Here is a 21,185-nt window from a genome sequence, read left to right as displayed (position 1 = left end):
ACTTACATTAAGATAGAATAACGGCGGCTAGGTGGCGAAGTGGATAGAGCACCGGCCCTGGAGTCAGGAGTACCTGAGTTCAAATCCAGCCTCAGACACTTAATAATTACCTAGCTATGAGGCCTTGGGCAAGTCACTTAAACCCATTGCCTTGCAAAAAGATAGAATAACAATCATAGAATCTGAGCTAAAATATACCTCAGTGGTCCTCTAGTCCAACACAAAACTAACAAAAAGATTTCCTCTAACCCATACTTCTCAAGTGGAGATTCAACATTTACTTGAAGAATTCCTAAGAGAAGGGCTGTCTTACCTTGTCAGAAAGCAGTCCACTACCCTTTTGGATGGCTTTAATGAACGAGACATTTTCCTGAGAAAACCTAAATTGTCCTTTTATAATTGCTCCTCATAATTCTGTACTCTAACTGTCTCATTATTCTCTCAACTTTTTCTACAGCTAATTTAGAAAGGCAAAAGAAGCCCTAGGTAAATGGCCCAGGGAACAAAAAAAATCCCATGATTTTCTGCATTGGGAGGGGTATTGGCTGTACAAAAGGAGAGGGAGGGGATGTTCTCTCAGCCTTGGATATATGAGAGCAGAGGATCCCTGTATCCCTCAAAGGAACTAGAGACATTCTAAGACAACTTGAAGGGAAATAGGAACAAGTCTCCTTTCCTGGATCCTAGATTATGAGATTCTCACTTAGTAGTAGGAATTCAGGGTTTCTTCACACATCAAAGAGGATCAAGCTTTGTCAGAGTCTCCATCTCCTCTCATTGTCAAGCTGACAAATCTTTGCAAGAGTCCAAAAGCATAGTCCTAAGCACTCTTGTTATGGTGAAAGAGGACAAGGAAGGAGAACTTATCACCCTGGCATGGGACTGGATGGGATAGTTTAACTCCCCTGTATTCTCTCGCTTCCTCAGTTCATCATATAATTATAGTCTGTGATAGAGAAAGAACACCTCCAGTATGTTTTATACTTCCTGGTCCTCTTGGACCTTCTGATGCCCCTGGAATTTCTCATGTTGAGGAGAAGCTACTGATGGCTATGAGGCATAACATCCTGTTTATGAGTGGCCATCCTTAGGGGCTTTCTTGGGACTTTCGTCCTCTGGATCACAAATGTGGATGTCATCTCTTTTTCTAGTTTATAATGTTATACACATCAATTGTGTAAGACAAATGTTATCTCTTCCTGGTTTATAGAGTTATACACACACACACACACACACACACACACAGACACAAAGACATCAGTTGCTACGGTTTGTAAAAGCAAGCAGAGAGCCCTAGAACATGGGTGCCTACCTGGGATCACATGACTCAAGAAGCAGACACAAGTGAAAATGACCCCAGGCTCAACATTAGCATCAATATCCAGTGGAGGAGATGAGACCTTCAATTGTTTTTCAGCTAGACACAGATCAATGCTGTGAGTATCTCTCTTCAGTAGGGTCTTTCAAGGATGGATGGGTGGCCGCTTCTGTTGTGCAGAAGGCTCAGCAGAGCAGCCACAGTCTCCTCTTCTGCCCAATCTCATTCACCTTTCTTCTTGTTGCAATGTATTCTCCTTGGCCCTTCACCTAGAATATGAGAAAATAGACTTTTTTAACTAAGCCATTTCAAAGTCCTCACAACCTTTCTCATCCCTCATAGGCCCCTAGGAGTTGACAATGGCTCCAAGTACTCACCTCACTATAACCCAGGGAGACAATTTACCTTGAGTTCACTGGAAGAATAGTGCCATTAAGCCCTAAAGCCTTGTCCTTGGATCCCAGAAGGATTGTATGTGAATATGCACATGAAATAGGCATGTACATATGGCTATATACACATACAAGTCAGTATACATGTGCACGTGGATATTCGATATTGTGCATGCAGAAGTAGATGTGCAAATAGACATTCATCTAAACATGGCTGCATTTACAAGTATATATAATGTAGAAAGTTTATCTTTCTCATAGAAAGGTACATACACATTTCAAGGAAAAGTTTCATTATTTAGCTCTTTCAGGTGTCTTTTGAAAAACTTTCAATTTATTTGTGCTAAAAAACCAGCTTTTACGGTCACAATCAAGAAATGGAAAGAAATCAAACTTTGTATAACTAGTCATTCCACATAGAGAGGAGGCAACTGGATTCAGGAAGACCTGAGTTCAAATTTGACTTCAGACATGAACTGGCTATGTGATTTTCCTAGGCAAGTCACTTAACTGCCATTTACCTCAATTTCCACAACTGTAAAAAGACAGTAATAGAAGCATGTATCTTCCACAGAAAAAGATCAAAAGAGTTATCTGTAAAGTTCTGAGACCACTAACTGGCACTGTGTAGAAACAATGCCAGAGCTAGTTATTATTACAGTTTTTGCTAGGACTATCGTTCCCTGCAAAATATCATTTAATATCACACAATATCGACATTAGTATGAGGGAGACACTAACACTCCAGAAGCTCACTGAAATGGAAGAACTCAGCCTGAGGGACTACTTTTCACTTAGTATACCAGCAATTCAGTGAGGTTTTCTTCTTAGCCTTGATACCACCTCAAGAGATTCTTCCCAAACCATAAAGGCCTTCCACAAGCACAAGGCAATGCTCAGATACTGTGAGATTTATCCACCGCTAGAAGACAAATGGGGAAGAGGGAGAGAAAAAAGACCGGAAAGAAAGAGAAACAAGAGAAAGGAGTTCCATGACTTGTAAGTGATATTGATTAAAGAGAGTAAGGGCTGAGGAAGAACATGAAAGAAGGGGGGAAAGAGACAGGAAGCTAGCTAGGAAGTAAAGAATTGTGTTGTCCATCTGATATGACAGTCAGGTCCCCCATTGGGACAGATCCAATACTCAGCAGTTGTTATTCGAAAGAGATATTTTCCTATAGATTCCACATTCCCCCTACATGTTCTCCCAATCAGTCTACACAGAGCAGGTAACTCCACTTAATCCACTCAGTTCTTTTCTCAGGAGCTTATATTAGCATGATTTTTCCCTCTTTAGCTCTGCCCTTGGCTCCTACAGGGCTCAATCTGACCACAGGGAAAGAGAGAAATACTAGATGTTTCTTCCCTCAAACTCTTCATCATTCTAAGAATTTCCCTCTTTGCTACCCTCTTCCTTCAAGGATTTGCCTTGTAAAACTACTTACTCCATGTAAGTGTCAAAGTTTAACTTACCTGGTCACAAACTGACCTCCATATCTTCAAGTTCATTCTTCATCCCAGGGAATCTTTGAAGCTGAAAAGGATGGCACATACAAATTATGATTGCAAGCTAAGGGCCTAAGGTAGAACTGATGCTAAGTGAAGTGAATCTTACCAGTAAAACATTATATGTGGCAATAGCAACATTGGATGATGACCAACTGTGATGAACTTAGCTCTTCTCAGCAATGGGGGGATCAAGGACAGTTCTAAAAGACTGGTACCATTCACATCCAGAGAAAGATGCACTCTGCATGCCAAGGAAAACATATACTTTCCACATGTTAAAAACTGTTTTATATTTTATCTTTTCACTCTCATGGTTTTGTTTTCCCTTTTGTTCTGCTCTTTCACAACATAACTTTGATGTAAATATGTTTAATCTCTTGAATTACTTGCTTTAAAAGGGAAGGTGAGAGGGAAAGGAGGGAAAATATATAGTAAAAAGAATACTAAAATTATACTTCCATGTAATTTGAAAGCATGTTTACTTAAAAATAGATGTTGAAAATTATTTCAGCAGATAACTGGAAAAATAAAGGAAGAGATAAGCAAGCAAACAACCAAAAAGCCTAAAAATAAAGTGAACCCTTAAAATAGGAGTATAGCAAAGCAGCTGCTATAACTTAATACTTATAAGCTTAAGGTAGATAGAAAAAATTTGTCTAAGTCCATAGATTGTGCCTGAAGAGGAGAGGGGAAAATATTGGAAGAAAGAGGAACCACTGAAGAGTCTTATGCTATTGGGTTAGAAAAATTATAAAAAATATTATGGTGACATAGGATACAAAGATGTCAAAGAAAAGTATAATTCAAAGAGATATACTCCTACAATACTAACAAAGGGTTGGCTCACCTTAGCTTAAAGATTTGATGTGGGGAGGAAGCAACTATTCATCCTGAGGGAGACCATCCACCTCCAGAAAGGAATACATTTTGAGTCATTTTTTTTCTTACTTCATATTCTTCTACTCCTTGCTGGTTGCCCATTTTTCAGCAGTTCATATTTTCTACCTGGATTAGAGAGAGTGGGAAAATAATTGGAAAAGAGAGGGTTCACTGAAGGGTCTTAAACTCTTGAGTTTATAAAAATTAGTCTATTCCAGCTTTGAGCTTTGAAAATAAAATACTCTTACCAGCAATCCATTGGATGGGATCACCTGGTACTTCAGTTCTCAGGGCATCAGGTCTCTTTGTCCCTTCCCTTCCCTATTGCTCCCTTTTACATATTTCAATTTGATACTCCTTCATCTCTATAAACCCACTCTAGTTTCTGCAGCTCATTCTACTGCATTCTTATTTCTCCCCTTCTGCCATTCTTCTAATACTGAACCATCACCATTTTTTCTCCCAGAGAAAACACAGTAATCTCCCCATTTCCACCTCTCCAAAATTTACTTGAGGGCCTCATCACTGCTCCCATTTAAATATTGATGAATAATAAAAGTGGCCTAGAGGGAATTTCAGCCTAAAGAATGGCAAAACCCCAACCTCCTTCTTTCATGATATGGTAATTTGAAACAAAGAAGAGGAACAGAGATTAAGGTAAAGAGATTGAGAGAGTAAAGACTTGAAAGTTTCTAAAGTCTCTGATAATGGTATATTAGGTTCAAGCAGGAGAGCATGTCTCCCCTTCAGATTAGAGTGAAAGAACTGAACAGGCTCATCTTCTTGTTTAAGAAAGTAGTTGACCTAGGAAACCGAGATGTCATAAACAGCATTCAAAGAGCCCTCATTGTTCCTTTAGCCCAACCAATAACTGACAACCCAGTGACATAAAACAGACAAGTGATTATCTTACCTTATAGTTTTCTTGTGAGGAAGAATCAACTATTCGTCCTGGGGCAGCCCATCCTCTGAAAGGAAAACAATTAATTTTTGAAGTTTTGTTTTTTTCCTTCATAACGTTTTATTCTTAGCAGGTTGCCCATTTTTATTGTTCCTCTTTTGTCCATTAGGTTCAAACTCTACCAAACCCTCTTCCAAATGACAATCTATCTAACCACATGAAAATAGCTGTAACATATTCTCCTGTTTCTAAAGTCTCTAATAATGTTATATTAGGTTCAAGCAGGAGACCATGTCTCCCACTTCAGATTAGAGTGAAAGACCTGAACAGGCCCATCTTCTTGTTTGAGAAAGTTAGTGACCTAGGAAACCAAGATGTCATAGAACGTTAGAATTCAAAGAGCCATCAATGTTCCTTTAGCCCAACCAATAACTGACAACCCAGTGAAATAATAAAGGAAAGTGATTATCTTACCTTAACTTAAAGTTTTCTTCTTAGGATGAATCAACTATTTGTCCTCAGACAGACCACCCTACTGAAGGAAAGGAATACTTTTTTAGTGTTTTTTTAACTTCATAATCTTTTATTCTTTTTATTCTTTTATTCTTGCCCACTTTTATTGTTTCTCTACCAAACCCTCCTCCAAATGACAACCTATCTAATCACATAAAAATAATTGCCATCTCTTCTCCTGGTTTCTACACTCAAGAGTAAATGTCAAAGATTCTTTCACCTGATTAAACGGGACATCCTCATGGACATCCTTGATTTCTTTTCAGGTTTCCTCCATTAGTGAGTCTTTACCTTATCAGCATTCTCTCTAAATATTCTTCTAAAAACTCAACCCAATATCATTGAAGGGTCCTAAACAAGAGGCAAAGGTAGATAGAAGGGAATAAGCATTTCTATAAGCTCCTATGTGAAAGACTCTGGTCTTTGACTCATTTTTCAGTGGAAAAATATGAGGTAAGTTGCATTTAAGTGATTTGCTCAGGGTTACTCAGTTTCTGAATTTGTACTCAAGAGGTCTAAGTCTACACCTAGAGTACTAGCCACTGGGTCCTGACCATCCACAACAGCCTACTATAGAAATTATGCCCTAAAGCAAGCCCCCATCAATACCATGAACTTTGGTGGCTATCCTATCTTCTTAAATCATGCTGAGCTTAAAGGTCTCTAAAACATCACCATCTTCATCAAAATGATTGCTACCATGGATAGGCTCCTCATATGAACTAGTCCTTGGAACCACAGCTTCTTAGGTTTCTTCCTCATCCAGAGGTATTCTCTTTCAATTTTCTATCTCGTTGAACCTCTCCCTACCAAAGGTAACAACAAACTCAGATCTCTTCAAAGTACGGGCCTGTGCTTCCTTCTCTCACTTAAACCCCTCACCTCCCAGTTCAATGCTCTCACTTAGGAACTCTTGGTCTTAAATCCTCCTATACTCAGAATCCCACTACTTCCCTTCCATCATTTGTCATAATTGAAAAACTTCATTATCACTGGATCATAGGATACAGAGAAAGTATACTGTAAGTCCATCTGGATCACTTAGAACACAAAAGATTCAGAACCAAACCATTCTGTTCCATAGTCATGGACTTAATTAGAATATGAAAATGCCCTCTGCTACTGAATAATAAAGGAGCAATTCCAATAGAAGTCATGGCAGAACTGAATGGGAACATGGAGAAAATAGTATTCTGGGTAAATAGAAGTGCTATCTATGAAGGTAGACTGAGATAAGACTATCCTGAAGAAATTTAGTAGACTAATAAGCCATGAAAATTCAACCACACAAAGATTTGAAAAATGGGAAACCCTAAGCAGCAGGTTAAAAAAATGTTAAGTTGGGGGAAAAAACTAGGTAAGTCACTTCCAGTTAATGATCATATGCTATTGCACTTAATGATTGCATTGTTCCTCTGGTTTTGCTCCTGCAAATTTCCTTCACTTTAAATGTCTCCAGGTTTTCCTGAAATCATCTTTTGCATGTCATATCTAATACCATAATATTCTATAACATTCAAATGCCATTTTTTATTCAGCCATTCCCTCAATTGATGGGCATGCCTTTAAGAACCAAACATTAGCCACCACTACAAGAGCTGCTAGAAATATTTATGTACAAATGGGTTCATTTCCTTTTTTTAACACCTCTAGTGGATCATGACCTAGTAGTGGTCATCGTTCCTCTGTAATTCTGCAATTGTTTTTGATTTGACTCTTATTAACTTCACATCTTTTTCTTTCAATAACCTTGTTTCAAATCTTCCCACATGTCCATTTTTATTCAAGAACCATAACACTGTATCTTACCTTGCTTTTCCCCCTAAAATAGCATCCTGAGGACAACTCTCATCTCTCCCCTGATCACCAAGGTTGTCCATTCAGGGAATGACACGGACCCCCAGCATCTTAGATGAAAAGGTTCAGTCTTCATTTCAGTAAATCCTTGAGTTTGAAAAACCTGCCAAATGCAAGGTATGAATGATTGAGATCAAAGGACTCTGATGCAGACCTGATGCTGAATGAATTGAGCTGAAACAGGACAACATAGTACACAGCAATAACAACACTCTGTGAATATCAACTAGGGTAAACTAAGCTCTTCTGATGAATGCAGTGAGTAAAGTCAATTCGAAAATGTGATGTCATCCACATCCAGAGAAAGATGGAATCTTCATGCAGATCAAAGCACGCTACCTTCACAATTTCAAAGTTATATTTTATATTATTTAGGCTCTTATAGTGTTATCTTCCATTTTTGCTGATTGTTCTTTCATGACATAACTTATTCAGTAATAAGTTTAATTATTCATATACAATTTATACTTTTTGCTGTAAAGGAGAGTAAAAGAGAAGGGAGATAGGGAGAAAAATGTAGACTCAAAAATCTTACAAAATGATTATTAAAATTTTACTTTGCATGTAATTGGAAAAAGTTATGAAATAGATGTTTAAAATTATACCTATATATACTTGGAAAAATAAAGTTATGAACAAACAAGCACAAAAAAAATATATAAATTATGAAACCCATTCCTAAAACTTGGGCCTAGAAAAAGAGCTGATGTAACCTAATGTATTTGAATGGAAATTAGAATTAAATTGGTTATACAGCTTCATATTTTGTAGCTGGAAAAGACAAGGTGGGAAAAATAATTGGAAGTGGGTAAACTTAAGAGTCTTATACTGTTCAGATATAAAACTTGGTCTCTTTCAGTGTTGAACATTGAAAAGAAAATCATCCTACCAGCAAATCTTTGGATATGCGATCTGCTGCTCCTTCACTTCTCAGGTCATCCATCAGGTTTCATCCCAATGAAGGGCAGAAGCTCAACTTTCTTCTGTCACTGTATGTACCTTTGAAACAAGGCGGAGTAGCAATGAGTACATTAAGGGGGTTGAAAGAAAAAACAAGTCAAAATGGTATAAAATCTCCAATATGATACATAGGGTTCCAACAGGAGGGCATGTCTCCCCTTCAGATGACAGCAGAGGACCTCAACAGCACCTATGGTGACATAGGATACTAAGGCATCATAGAATAACAAATTGGAGACCAAATGTTCCTTTAGTCCAACCAACAACTGAAACCCTAGTCCTGCAATACAAACAAGTAGTTGTTTCACCTTAGGTAAAGGTTTCTAGTGAAGAGGAATCAAATATGTATCCTGAGGCAAATCATCCTCCTCCAGGAAAGGAATAATTTTTGAGTCTCCTTTCTTGTAACCTCATTTTCTTCTATTCTTTGCAGGATGCCCATTTTTACAGCAGTTCATAGTTTGTGCCAGGATTAGAGAGTGGGAAAAATAATTGGAAGAAAGAGGATTCTTTGAAAATTCTTATACACTTGAATTATAAACATTAGTCTCTTCCAATATTTAGTTTTTGCAAAGAAAATACTCCTAGCAGCAATTCATTGGATGGAATCACCTGGTACTGTAGTTCTCAGGGCATCAGGTCTCTTTGTCCCTTCAACTCCCCATTGTTCCCTTTCACATGTTTCATTTTGAGACTCTCCATTCATCTCTAATAAAACCACTCTGGTTCCCTCAGCTCATTCTACTATATTCCTTATTTCTCCCCATCTGCTTTTCTTATAATGCTGGCCCATCACCATTTTTTTCTCCCAGAGAAAGTACAGTACTTTCCCCATTTCTACTTTTCCAAAACTCACTTGAGGGCTTCAACATAGCTCCCAGTTCAATATTTATGAACCATAATAGTGGACTGCTGGGAAATCTAGCCTAGTGAATAGCAAAAGCCCAACCTCCATCTTTTCATGCTATGTTCCTTTGAAGCAAAAAGGCACGGAGATTAAGGTAAAGAGATTGGGAGAACAAAGACTTGGAAGTTTCTAAAGTCTCTGATAATGGTATAGTGGGTTCAAGCAGGAGAGCATGTCTCCCCTTCAGATTAGAGTGAAATACCTGAACAGGCTCATCTTCTTGTTTGAGAAAGTTGGTGACCTAGGAAACCAAGATGTCCTAAACGGTTAGAATTCAAAGAGCCCTCAGTGTTCCTTTAGCCCAACCAATAACTGACAACCAAATGCAATAATACAGACAATTGATTATCTTTCCTTAAAAGTTTTCTTGTGAGGAAGAATCAACTATTCATCCTGAGGCAGCTCATCCTCCTAAAGGAAAGCAATAATTTTTTAGTTTTTTGTTTTTATTTCAGAACCTTTTACTCTTTGCAGGTTGCCTATTTTATTGTTCCACTTTTGTCTATTAGTTTCAAACTCTGCCAAACCCTCTTAAAAATCACAACCTATCTAAGCACATAAAAATAACTGTCACCTCTTCTCCTGGCTCCTTCCCTCAAGACTCAATGTCAAAAGGGCTTTCACCCAGCCATTAAATGGTACATTCTCATGGACCTCCTGGATTTCTTTTCAATTTTACTCCAGTGACTCTTTACCTTTTCAATAGTTACCTCTGTAAATATTCTTCTAAAAATTCAACTCAATAACAGACAAGGGGCCTAAAACAACAAGGGTCAAAGGAAGATGGAAGGAAAAGGCATTTCTAAAAGCTCCTATGTTAAAGTCTCTCATCATTTAACATTAGCATCTCATAAAATCTGTGAAAGCATTGCTTTTATGACTCATTTTACAGTGGAGAAAATTGAGGCAAGTAGCATTCAAGTCACTGAGTGTCACTCAGTATCTGATTCTGTATTCAGGAGTTCTGAGTCTAAAGCCAGAGTACTAGCCACAGTACTAGCATCCTCAACAGCTTACTACAGAAATTATACTCCTAAAGTAAGCCCCTATCATAGAATGGGGGCTTGTCCTATCTTATTGCTCATACTCAGCTTGAAGGCCTCTAAAGCATGGACATCTTCATAAGAATGATTACCATCCATCATGGATGGGTTCCTCATATGAACTAGCCCTGAAAATCATGGCTTCTTCGGTTTCTTCCTCATTCAGAGGTATTATCTTTCAAGTATCTATCTCTTTCAACCTCTCCCTAACAAAGTTAACAGCAAACTAAGGACTCTTCAATCTAGACACCTGGTTCCTTCTCTCCCTTAAGCTCCTCACCTCATGGTTTAATGCTCTCTCTTAGGATGTCTCGGTCTTATATCCCTGCCTTGGCCTTATATCCCACTCTACTCAGGAACTCATTTCTTCCCTTCCATCATTTCTCATAATTGGAAAACTTGACATCACTGGATCATGGGATATAGAGAATGTATATTACAAATCTATCTAGTCCCCTTAGAGCACACAAGATTCAGACCCAAATAGTTTGATTCCAAAGGCTTGGTCTAACTTCCCTATGCTACCAAATGAAAAAGGAGAAAATTCATTAGATATTTTGGAAGAACTGAATTGAAACTATCAGATAATAGTCACTTGTGGAGCAAACAAATGCTCTGAAGGAAGAATAAGGTAAGACCATACTGAAGGAATTAGTAGACTAATAAGCTATGTAAATTCAACTTCACGAAGAGTTGTAAATAGGAAACCCCAACCAGCAGATAAGACTTAGTCTAGTAGAAACTAGGTAAGTCCCTCCCAGTTCATCTTTGCACAAAGTTGCTGTTACTATTTACCATGTTACCCTGACTCGGCTCATTCAAATTTCTATCATTTTAAATCTTTACAGGTATTCCTGAAATCATCTTCTGTGTGTCATTTCTAATACCATAATATTCTATTACATTCATATTCTATTTGTTCAGTCATTTCCCCAATGGATGGGCATGGCTCTAAAAACCAAAAATTAGCCACCACTACAAGAACTGCTGGAAATATTTTTGTACAAATATGTTTTCTTTTTTAACACCTCTATTGGATCCTGACCTAGTAGTGGTCATCTTTCCTCTGTAATTCTGCAACTGTTTCTGATTTGGCTCTTCTATTGACTTCACATCCTTTTCTTTAAATTACCCTGTTTCAAATCTTCCCACGTATCCATTTTTCCAAGAAAAATAACTCTATACCACCTTGATTTTCCCTCTAAAATGGCATCTTGAGGACAACTCTCATCTCTCCCCGATCACCAAGGGTGTCCATTCAGGGATTGATATGTACTCCCAGCATCTTAGGTGGAAAGGTTCAGACTTCACCTCAGTGAATCCTTGAGGATGGTAATCATAGTAAATACAAAGTATGAATGATTAAGTGAAAAGGACTCTGATGCAGGCCTGATGCTGAATGAAGTGAGCAGAAACAGGACAACATTGTACACAGCAACAGCAACACTCTGTGAATATCAACTAGGATAAACTAAACTCTTCTCAGGAATGCAGTGAGCAAAGTCAGTTCTAAGAGACTTGTGACATCATCCACATCCAGAGGAAGAAGGAATCTCCATGCCAATCAAAGCACACGACCTTCACATTTTAAAATTTTTTGTATGTTTTATATTATTTTTCCTCTCATTGTATTATTTTCCCTTTTGTTCTGATTCTTTCACAATAACTTATGTGGAAATAACTTTAACATACTTAAAGATATATAACTTTTATAACTTGCTTTAAGGGGAGGGGGTAGAAAAGAGATCAAGAAAAATGTACCACTCAAAAATCTTATGTAAATGAATATTAAAAGATGTCTTTTCATGTAATTGGAAAAAATTATTTAATAATACACTTTGGAAATTATCTTTATATATGACTGGAAAAACTAAGAAACAAAGAAGTGAACAAACAAAACAATAAGATTATAAATAAATGCAGGCCTTCCCTAAAACTATCAAAGCAGCTATTGCTACATAATACATTTGAACTTAAGGTAGGTAGAAAAATATTTGGCCACAGTAATTCATAGCTTGTTCCTGGAGAAGAAATGGTGTGAAAAGTAAATGGAAAAAAAGAGAGTACACTGAACAATCTTATATTATTAGGCTACAATTAGTCTTCTTGAGTGTTGAATTTGAAAAGAAAATTCTACCAGCAATTTAGTGGATATGTGATCAGCTGGTCTTTGATTTCTTAAGTCGTCATGTCTCTATGCCCCTCTCTGTGTGATACTTTTGAGGAGGGACATGGTGAAAAGACAGATAAAATAGAATAAATGGGGGGAGGGGTAACAGGATGGAAGGAAATACAGCTAGCAATAACTATGGAAAAATAATTGAAACAAGTTTTTCTGAAAATACCTCATTTTTTCAGACATTGAGAACTGAGTCAAATTTATAAAACATTAGAGCCATTTCCCAATTGATCAATGATCAAAAGATATAAACAATTTTCAGATGATATTATCATTACAATCTATTTAAATAATTTTTTAATGTGCTACAACACTTTTGATGGGAGAAATGCAATTTGGAACTATTCTCAGGTACTATGATGTTCTTATTGGAATGACTAATAGGACAGAAGGAGAAAATGACAAATATGGGAAAGGACAGTGGCAAATTGTACCACTGATGCATTGTTGGAGGAATTGTGAAGTGATTCATTCTGTTGAGCAATTTGGAACTATGCTCAAACTATACCCTACTCTTCAGCCTAGAAGTGCCACTGTAGAAGGAATTGGGTTGTCCATATGAATTGGCAATTGCGTCCCCATTGGGATTGATCAGACTACTCCAGTTGGTTGTTTTTTTAAAAGTATTTTGAAAATTGTCAAGTACAATAAAAATGCTAGCCACTATGATAACATTTTCCCCATAGATTCCACATCTCTGCAGGATGTGTTCCTAACCAGTGAGTGCAATGCAGGAATCTCCACTTAAAATCACCCCTGGTCTTTGCTCAGAAATTTACTTATGCATTATTTCTTCTCTTGTTTTACATCTGCCCTTGGCTCCTCCAAGGCTCAATGGGGAAAGAGAACTGCTTGATGTTTTCTCTCAGAGTGAGAATGGGCCTCGTAGACTTCCTACTCTCTTTATGTCTCAAGTGCTGCTTACCTGGTCTGACATTGACTTCCAGGTCCTCAGGGGTTCTTCATCTCAGTGAATCTTTGAATCTGAACAAAAATAGCAAATACAAATTATGAATGACTGAGAACAAAGAACTCTGATGCAGAACTGATGCTCAGTGAAGTGAGCTTCAAAAGTAACACTGGGTGATGATCAACTATGAAAAATTGAGCTCTTCTCAGGAATGCAATGGTGGGAGGAAAAGGAGGAGAGGAAGAAAAATGTGGAAACCAAAATTTACAAAAAAGATGAATGCTGAAAACTATCTTTTGCATGTAATTAGAAAAAAATTCAAAAACACTTCTGATGTAAAATATTTCAGTCTTCTAATGAGATACCAATGAGACTCCCATCACAAAACCTGGTCCAAAGAGAATTAGAGTTTTTGAGAGGCCCAAACTCTGTCTTAGACAAGGCTGGGTCTACTTAGATTAAGACACAGTAACAGAATCATAGACTCTGAGAGTGAAACTATACACCTGTGGTCCTCTAGTCCAATCCAAAACTAACAAAAAGATTTCCTCTAACCCACACTCCACAAGTGGAGAGTCAGCCCTTTCTTAAGGAATTGCCAAGAGGATGGTTGACTTATCTTGTCAGAAAGCAGTCCATTACCATTATGGATAGCTTTAATGGACAGGATATTTTCTTGAGCAAACCTAAATTTTCTTTCTGTTCTTGTTCCTCATAATTCTATTCTATTTGGACAAATAGAAACAATATGAGCATGGAGGGGGGACTAATTGTACTCTCAATTTTTTTTGTACAGTGTCTTTAGAAAGGCAAAAGAAGCCCCAGGCAAATGACCCAGGGAACAAACAACCTCCATGACTATCTGCCATAAGGTTTACCTTGATAGGAAAGGATATTGGGTTCACCAAAAGGAGAAGGAGGAGATATTCCCACTTCCTTAGGTATAGGGAAACAGAAGATTCCAGGATCCCTTAGTGGAGCCAGAGACATTCTATGACTTGGCGATAGGGTATAAGGACAGATCTCCAGTTTGGGGATCCAAGACTATGAGATGCTCACTCAATAGTAAGAATTCATGGTTTCCTCACACATCAATGAGGGTCCAAATTTTTTCAGAGGTTCCATCTCCTCTCATCTTCAAGACTGTTTGTGCCATAGTCCAATAACACAGTCCTGAGCACTCTTATTATGGAGAAAGGGGACACGGAAGGAGAACTTATCTCCCTGGCATGGGCCTGAATGGGCTAGTCCAACTCAGTTGCATTCTCTCACTTCCTCTTATACTTATACTTCCTGATCCTCTTGGACCTTCTGATGGCTACCAGGCACAACATCTTGTTCATGAGCTGTGATCCTTGGGGACTTTATTGAAACTTTCTTCCTCCAGACTCTGGATCAGAAATGTGGATTTTATCTCTTTTCCTAATTTATAGTGTTAAGCACAAACATCAATTGTGTAAGGTTTGTAAAAGCAAGAAGAGAGCCCTAGGTCATATGTACCTACCTGGGATCACATCACTAAGAGAAGTAGTCACAGGCCAAAAGTAGACCCCCTAATTCCTCAGACTCAACATTAGGATCAATATTCAGAGAAGGAGGTAAGACCCTCAGTTGTTTCTCAGCTGGACAGCTTATTCCCAGATCAATATTGCCAGCATCTTTCTTCAGTAGGTCCTCTTTCTCTCAGGGTTGTTTAGGGGGCTGCTTCAGTAGGTCCTCTCTCTCTTGGGGTTGGTTAGGGGACTACTTCAGTAGTGAAGAAGGGTCAGCAGAATAGCCAGGATCTCCTCTTTCTTATTACATGTAAATATTTTGTTTTCCAATTACATAAAATAGTAGTTTCTACCTATCATTTTTTCATAAGGTTTTGAATTTTACACATTTTCCCCACTCTCCCTTCTCTCCCCCTCCCCCTCCCCACAGAAGGCAATCTGATAATCTTTACATTGTTTCCACGGTACACTTTGATCAAAACTGAATGTGTTGAGGGAAAACTCACACCCTTGAGGAAAAAATATGATATTAGAGATAGCAAAATTATGTAGTACATATGACAACTTAAAAAAAAATTGAAGGTGGGGGTGGCTAGGTGGCGTAGTGGATAAAGCACCGGCCTTGGAGTCAAGAGTACCTGGGTTCAAATCCGGTCTCAGACACTTAATAATTACCTAGCTGTGTGGCCTTGAGCAAGCCACAAAACTCTGTTTGCCTTGTAAAAACCTAAAAAAAATTGAAGGTAATAGTCTTTGGTCTTTGTTTAAACTCCACAGTTTGTTCTCTGGATACAGATGGTATTCTTTGTTGCAAATACCCTACAATTGTCCCTAATTATTGCAATGATGGAATGAGCAAGTCCATTAAGGTTAATCACCACCCCCATTTTGCTGTTGGGGTACACAATGTTCCTCTGGTTCTGCTCATCTCACTCAGCATCAGTTCATGAAAGTCTTTCCACACTTCTCTGAAATCCCATCCCTCCTGATTTCTTTCTTTTAATTGTATGGATGGACTCTTATTTCTTTTTTTAATGTTTAAAATAAATTTGCTAATTTTTTAATTTTACAGTTTTTCCCCATAATCACTTCCTTCTCCCCACCCCCCACAGAAGGAAGTCTGTTATGTTTTACATTGTTTCCATGATATACACTGAACTAAATTGAATGTGTTGAGAGAGAAACCATATCCTTAAGGGGTGGGGGGGAAGGAGAGAGCAAGATCTATTTTTTTAAATAAAAGTAGTCTTTGTTCAAACTCCATTATTCTTTCTCTGGATACAGATGGTATTTTCCATTGCAGATACCCCCAATTTGTCCCTGATTGTTACACTTATGAATAAAGTTGATCATCAACCCCATGTTGCTGCTAGGGTGGTTCTGGTTCTGCTCAGTTCATGCAAATCCCTCCAGGCTTCTATGAATTCTCATCCCTCCTGGTTTCTAATAGAACAATAGTGTCCCATAATGTACTTATACTACAATTTGTTCAGCCATTGACCAACTGATGGACATTCATTCCATTTCCAATTCTTTGCTACCATAAATAAGGCTGCTATGAATATTTTTGTACAAGTGAGATTAATACCCTTTTTAATGATTTCTTCTGCCCTGTCTCATTCTACTTTGTTCTTCTTTCCTCTTCACAACATCCTTTTCATGAACTTCCCTCCTTGAGTACTTTCCTGTAACTTCTCTCTCCAGGCTCCAGATTACAGATGTGGATGTCATCTCTTTTCCTAGTTTATAGTGCTATGTGCATCAATTGTAAGATGGATGTTATCTTTTTCCTGGTTTATAATGTTGTAGACATCAATTGTGAAAGGTTTGTAAAAGCAAGCAGAGAGCCCTCAGTCATGGTTGCCTAGATGGAATCACATCAATAAAAGAGGCAGCCACAGGTGAAAAATAGCCCCAAGCTGCTCAGACTTCTCATCTCTAAGTATCTCTCATCTTCCCTGCCTAAGGATCAATATCCAGAGGAGGAAATAGGACCCTCATTTGTTTTTCCAGCTAGTCAGCTTGTACCCAGATTATTGCTGCAAATATCTCTCTCCAGTAGGGTTTCTCTCGTAGGGTTGGCTAGAGTGCTGCTTTTGTAGTGAAGAAGGGTCAGGATCTTTTTTGCCCTGTCTCAGTGTACTTTTATTTCATTCTTCTTCCTCTTCTTCTTGATGTTGTAATCTATTCCCTTGATCTCTTTGCTTATATTCTGAAAAAAGAGACTAAAAAATAAACCATTTCATAGTCTTCAGACCAGTTCTCCTGCCCCTACAAAGTCTTCTCTACATAGGCCCTTCTTGAACAGGCAATGGTTCCACGAGAGTCACTGACACTCCAGGAGCTCTCTGTAATAGAAGAATCCGGGACCAAGGAGCTGAATTTACATTAATATCCCAGCATTCCAGTGATATCTTTTTCTTAGCTATGTTACTACCTCAAGAGAGCTCTTCCCAAATCATAAGGACCTTCCACAATCCCATGCCAATGCTTAGATTCTGTGAAATTTATTCCACCCTTGGTATAGAACTGTGGAGTGTGGAATGACAAGAAATAGAAACTTGAAAAACAGACAGAACTTAGAAAAAGGAGTTCCATGACATGCAAGAGAATTTGATTAACAGGAGTCAGGGCTCAGTCTGCTGAGAGACCAGCTTCCCTTTTACCTCAGGGGAGAGGGGAGAAGAAGGAAATGCAGAGAAGAGAAAAGGAAGGAAAGGAAAAGAGAAAGAAACTGAAAAAAGGAAGAAAAAAGAAAGGAAGTTAGCTAGGAAGGAAGGAAGGAATTGGGCTGTCCATATGATATGGAAGATGGGTCCCATTTGGGACAGTGGTTGTTATTAGAAAGTGTTATTCTTTTCCTATGGATTTCACATCCCCCAACTAGATGTTCTTGAATCAGTCTGCATAGTGCAGGTTTCTTCACTGAATTCCCCCAGTTTTCTTTCCTCAGTTACATATAAATGCATTATCTCTTCCCTCTTTGGATCTGGCCTTGGCTCCTACAAGCACAATCTGACCATATGGATAGAGAATTGTTAGATGTTTTCCCTCAAGTTATTCCTTGCACTTAGAATTTCCTACTTTATTACCCTCTTCTGTCAAGGCTATGTCTTGTAAAACTTCTTACTCCACATCAGTGTCAAGATCTGAATACCTGGTCACACACTGAGCTCCATGTCTTCAGGTAAAGATTCATTCTTCATCTCAGGGAATCTTTGAAGCTAAAAAGAATAGCATATACAAAGTAGGAATGATTGCCAGCAAAGAACCCTCATGCAGAACTGAGGCTGAATGAAGTGAGCCTTACCAGGACAAGATTTGATGCAGCAATAGCAACATTTTGTAATGACAACCTATGATAAATTTAGCTGTTCTCTGGAATGCAGGGATCAAATCAATTCTAAAAGACTGGTGATGGAAAATGCCATTCACATGCAGAGAAGGATGGAGTCTGCAGGCAAAGCAAAGCATACTATTTTCATATTTTAAAAATTATTTTATCTTTTATGCTTTTTTTCTCTCGTGGTTTTATTTTCCCTATTCTGGCTTTTCTTTCGCAATGAAACATACATGGAGATCGTAAAAAAGAATATTTAAAAATTATCCTTGTATTTTATTGGAAAAGCAAATTTACTACAAAAATGTTGAAAATTATCTCTACATATAATTGGAAAAACAAGGGAACAAACATGCAAACAATCAAAAAAGTATATAAATAAATGTAGTGAATACCTAAAACAGGAGCGTAGCAAAGGAGTCGATGTAACTTATAACATCAGAAAAAAATAGACTACAACAGTTCACAGATTTTGTCTAAAGAAAATAGGTTTGGAAATGTAAATGGAAGAAAAAGGGTCCACTGAAGAGTCATACACTCGTGGGTTTTATAAACATTAGTCTCCTTCAATATTGAGCTTTGAAAGCAAAATCCTCTTATGATTTTTCTCTTAACATTCAAGTTTGACCAATGTATAGCATGGAAAAAATGTAAAGATGATCAGACTGCCTTCTGTGGGGGATGGGGGAGGGAAGGGAAGAGGGGGAAATTTTAAAAAATCAAAACATCACAAAAATTAATAGGTAGAAACTACTATTGTATATAGTTGAAAAACAAATAAAATATTTATATTTTTAAAAAAAGAAAGTAAAATTCTCCTAACAGCAATTCATTGGAGGTGTGATTCGTTGGTCCTTCAGTTCTCATCATGTGTCCATGTTTCTTCTCTGTCCCACTGTTCCCTATCACATGCTTCAGTTTGACACTTTCATTCTCATACACCCAGTGGAGCTCCTTCACCTCATTCTACTGCATTCCTTATTTCTCCTCTTCTGCCTTCCTTCTAATGCTGACCCATCTCCAACTTTTTCCTCCCAGACAAAGCAGAATAATCTCATTTATGCTTTTCCAAAACTCATTTTTGGGCCTCAGCACAACTCCCAGCTCAATAATGATGATCCATGTGGTGGCTTGGTGGAAATGCGATTGTACTGCGGGGGAAAGCTCAGAATCCATCTTTCATTGTATGTATTAAGGTAAAGGGAGAATAAACACTCAGAAATTTCTAAAGTCTCTGATATGTTATACAGAGTTCAAAGAGCATGTCTCCCCTTTGGATTAGTGTAAAAGGTTTTGACAGGCCCATCCTGTTGTTTGAGAAAGTTGGGTGATCTCAGATACCAAACTGTCATAGAGTGTTACAATTCAAAGAGTCCTCAGGGTTCCATTAGCTCAACCAATATTTGAGGATCCAAGTCTACAATACAAACAAGTGGTTATCTCACCTGAACTTAAAGTTTTCTAGGGAGGAGGAATCAACTATTGATCCTGAGGCAGCCCCTCCTCCCAAAGGAAAAGAAGAGTTGTTGAGTTTGGGTTTTTTATTTAATACATAACCTTTTACTCTTTGGAACTTGTCTAATTAGAACTGTTACTTTTTAGTCCATTGGGTTCAAACACTGTCAACCCCTCTTCCACATGACAACCTATTTAGGTTGTTGTTTTTTGCAAGGCAAATGGGGTTAAGTGGCTTGCCCAAGGCCACACAGCTAGGCAATTATTAAGTGTCTGAGACCGGATTTGAACCCAGGTACTCCAGACCAGATTTGAACCCAGGTACTCCATGACAACCTATTTAACCACAAAAATTATTGCCATGTGTTCTCCTGGATTCTTCTCTCTAGACTCAATGCCTAAAGCCTTTCACCTAACCATTAAATGGTATATCCTCCTAGACCGCCATGGTTTTTTCAGTTTCCCTCTTCCAGTGAATCTTTAGCTCTTCACCATCCTATATGAATATTCTTCTAAAAACTCAACTCAAAAACATACAAGGGACCTAAACAGCATGTGGCAAAGGAGGATGGAAGGGAATAAACATTTCTATAGGCCCCAATGTGACAGACACTGAATATTTAACATGAGTATCTCATTTAATCTGTGAAAGTGTTTGATGATCTTTATTTTACACTAAGACAAACAGAATTTAAGTCATGGCCTCAGGGTCATGTAATACTCTGTCTCCATGGCTTCTGAGGATCCAGAACTGTTTATTCCAGAAATTATGCTCCTAAAAATCCACCATTGATAACATTAACTTTTGGGGTTGTCAAAACTTGTTGACTCATACTGAGATTCTAGTCCCTAAATCAATGAAAGCTTCATCAGAATGATTTGCCATCCATTATGGATGGGTTCCATGTATGATCTACCCCCTGAAAACCAGGGCTTCTTATATTTCTTCCTCACTCAGAGGTATTCTCTCTCGAGTGTTTGTCTCTACTGACAAACCCTACTAAAGGGCTCTTCAAACTAGAGGTATGGTTCCTTCCTTCCCTTAAGCCCCCACTTCAAGGATCAAAGCTCTCACTTAGGCAGCCTTGGCCTTAAATTCCATGAGTTTGCTCAGAAACACACTTCCATCATTTCTCATAATTGGGAAACTTGACATCACCAGATCATGGGATATAGGGAAAGCACACTACAAATCCATCTGGGCAAGCACTTTGTTAGATAAAGAAAATGTGTCCCTTTAGGTCACACAAGATTCAGACCCAATTCTTTCTATTCCAAAACCTTGATCTTTCCTAATTCTACCTTAAAAATATGACCAAACCCTATGCAACTAAAGAGGAAAGTTGCAATTTCAATAGACGTTGAAACTGAGCTGAAGAACAAGGATGAGCAAAGACTAAGTATGGGGTAAAGAGAAGAGCTTTGAAGGAAGTTGGAGGTAAGAATAGGGTGAAGGCACTTAATAGAATAACCTATGGAAATTTAACCTCACCAAGGCTTGAAAATAAAAATAAACTTTAGTAAGCAAA

The 21,185-nt window shown here is 38.1% G+C and overlaps 2 long non-coding RNA genes across 2 annotated transcripts in view; both read right to left on the bottom strand.

Annotated features, from left to right (window-relative positions):
* Positions 1–884: 884 nt before the first annotated feature.
* Positions 885–4,855, bottom strand: LOC141489198 (uncharacterized). The gene is made up of 6 exons (XR_012468937.1): positions 4,347–4,855; positions 4,067–4,224; positions 3,326–3,460; positions 3,184–3,244; positions 1,313–1,587; positions 885–946 (listed from the first exon to the last, which is right to left on the bottom strand). It is a non-coding gene; the product is annotated as an uncharacterized LOC141489198 (long non-coding RNA).
* Positions 4,856–5,591: 736 nt separating this feature from the next.
* LOC141489197 (uncharacterized) overlaps positions 5,592–21,185 on the bottom strand; it is a 148,028-nt gene continuing 132,434 nt past the window's right edge. Inside the window, exons 18-22 of the long non-coding RNA XR_012468936.1 lie at positions 13,384–13,442; positions 11,468–11,601; positions 8,259–8,368; positions 7,322–7,843; positions 5,592–5,863 (exon numbers count right to left, since the gene is read on the bottom strand). This is a non-coding gene — a long non-coding RNA (uncharacterized LOC141489197). The remainder of the gene's footprint in view (positions 5,864–7,321; positions 7,844–8,258; positions 8,369–11,467; positions 11,602–13,383; positions 13,443–21,185) is intronic.

This window comes from Macrotis lagotis, chromosome 5, assembly GCF_037893015.1.
Source record: "Macrotis lagotis isolate mMagLag1 chromosome 5, bilby.v1.9.chrom.fasta, whole genome shotgun sequence".
Classification (NCBI taxonomy): domain Eukaryota; kingdom Metazoa; phylum Chordata; class Mammalia; order Peramelemorphia; family Peramelidae; genus Macrotis; species Macrotis lagotis.
The sequence above is the reverse complement of the archived record's forward strand: the minus strand, read 5'-3'. Positions and strand labels throughout refer to the sequence as shown.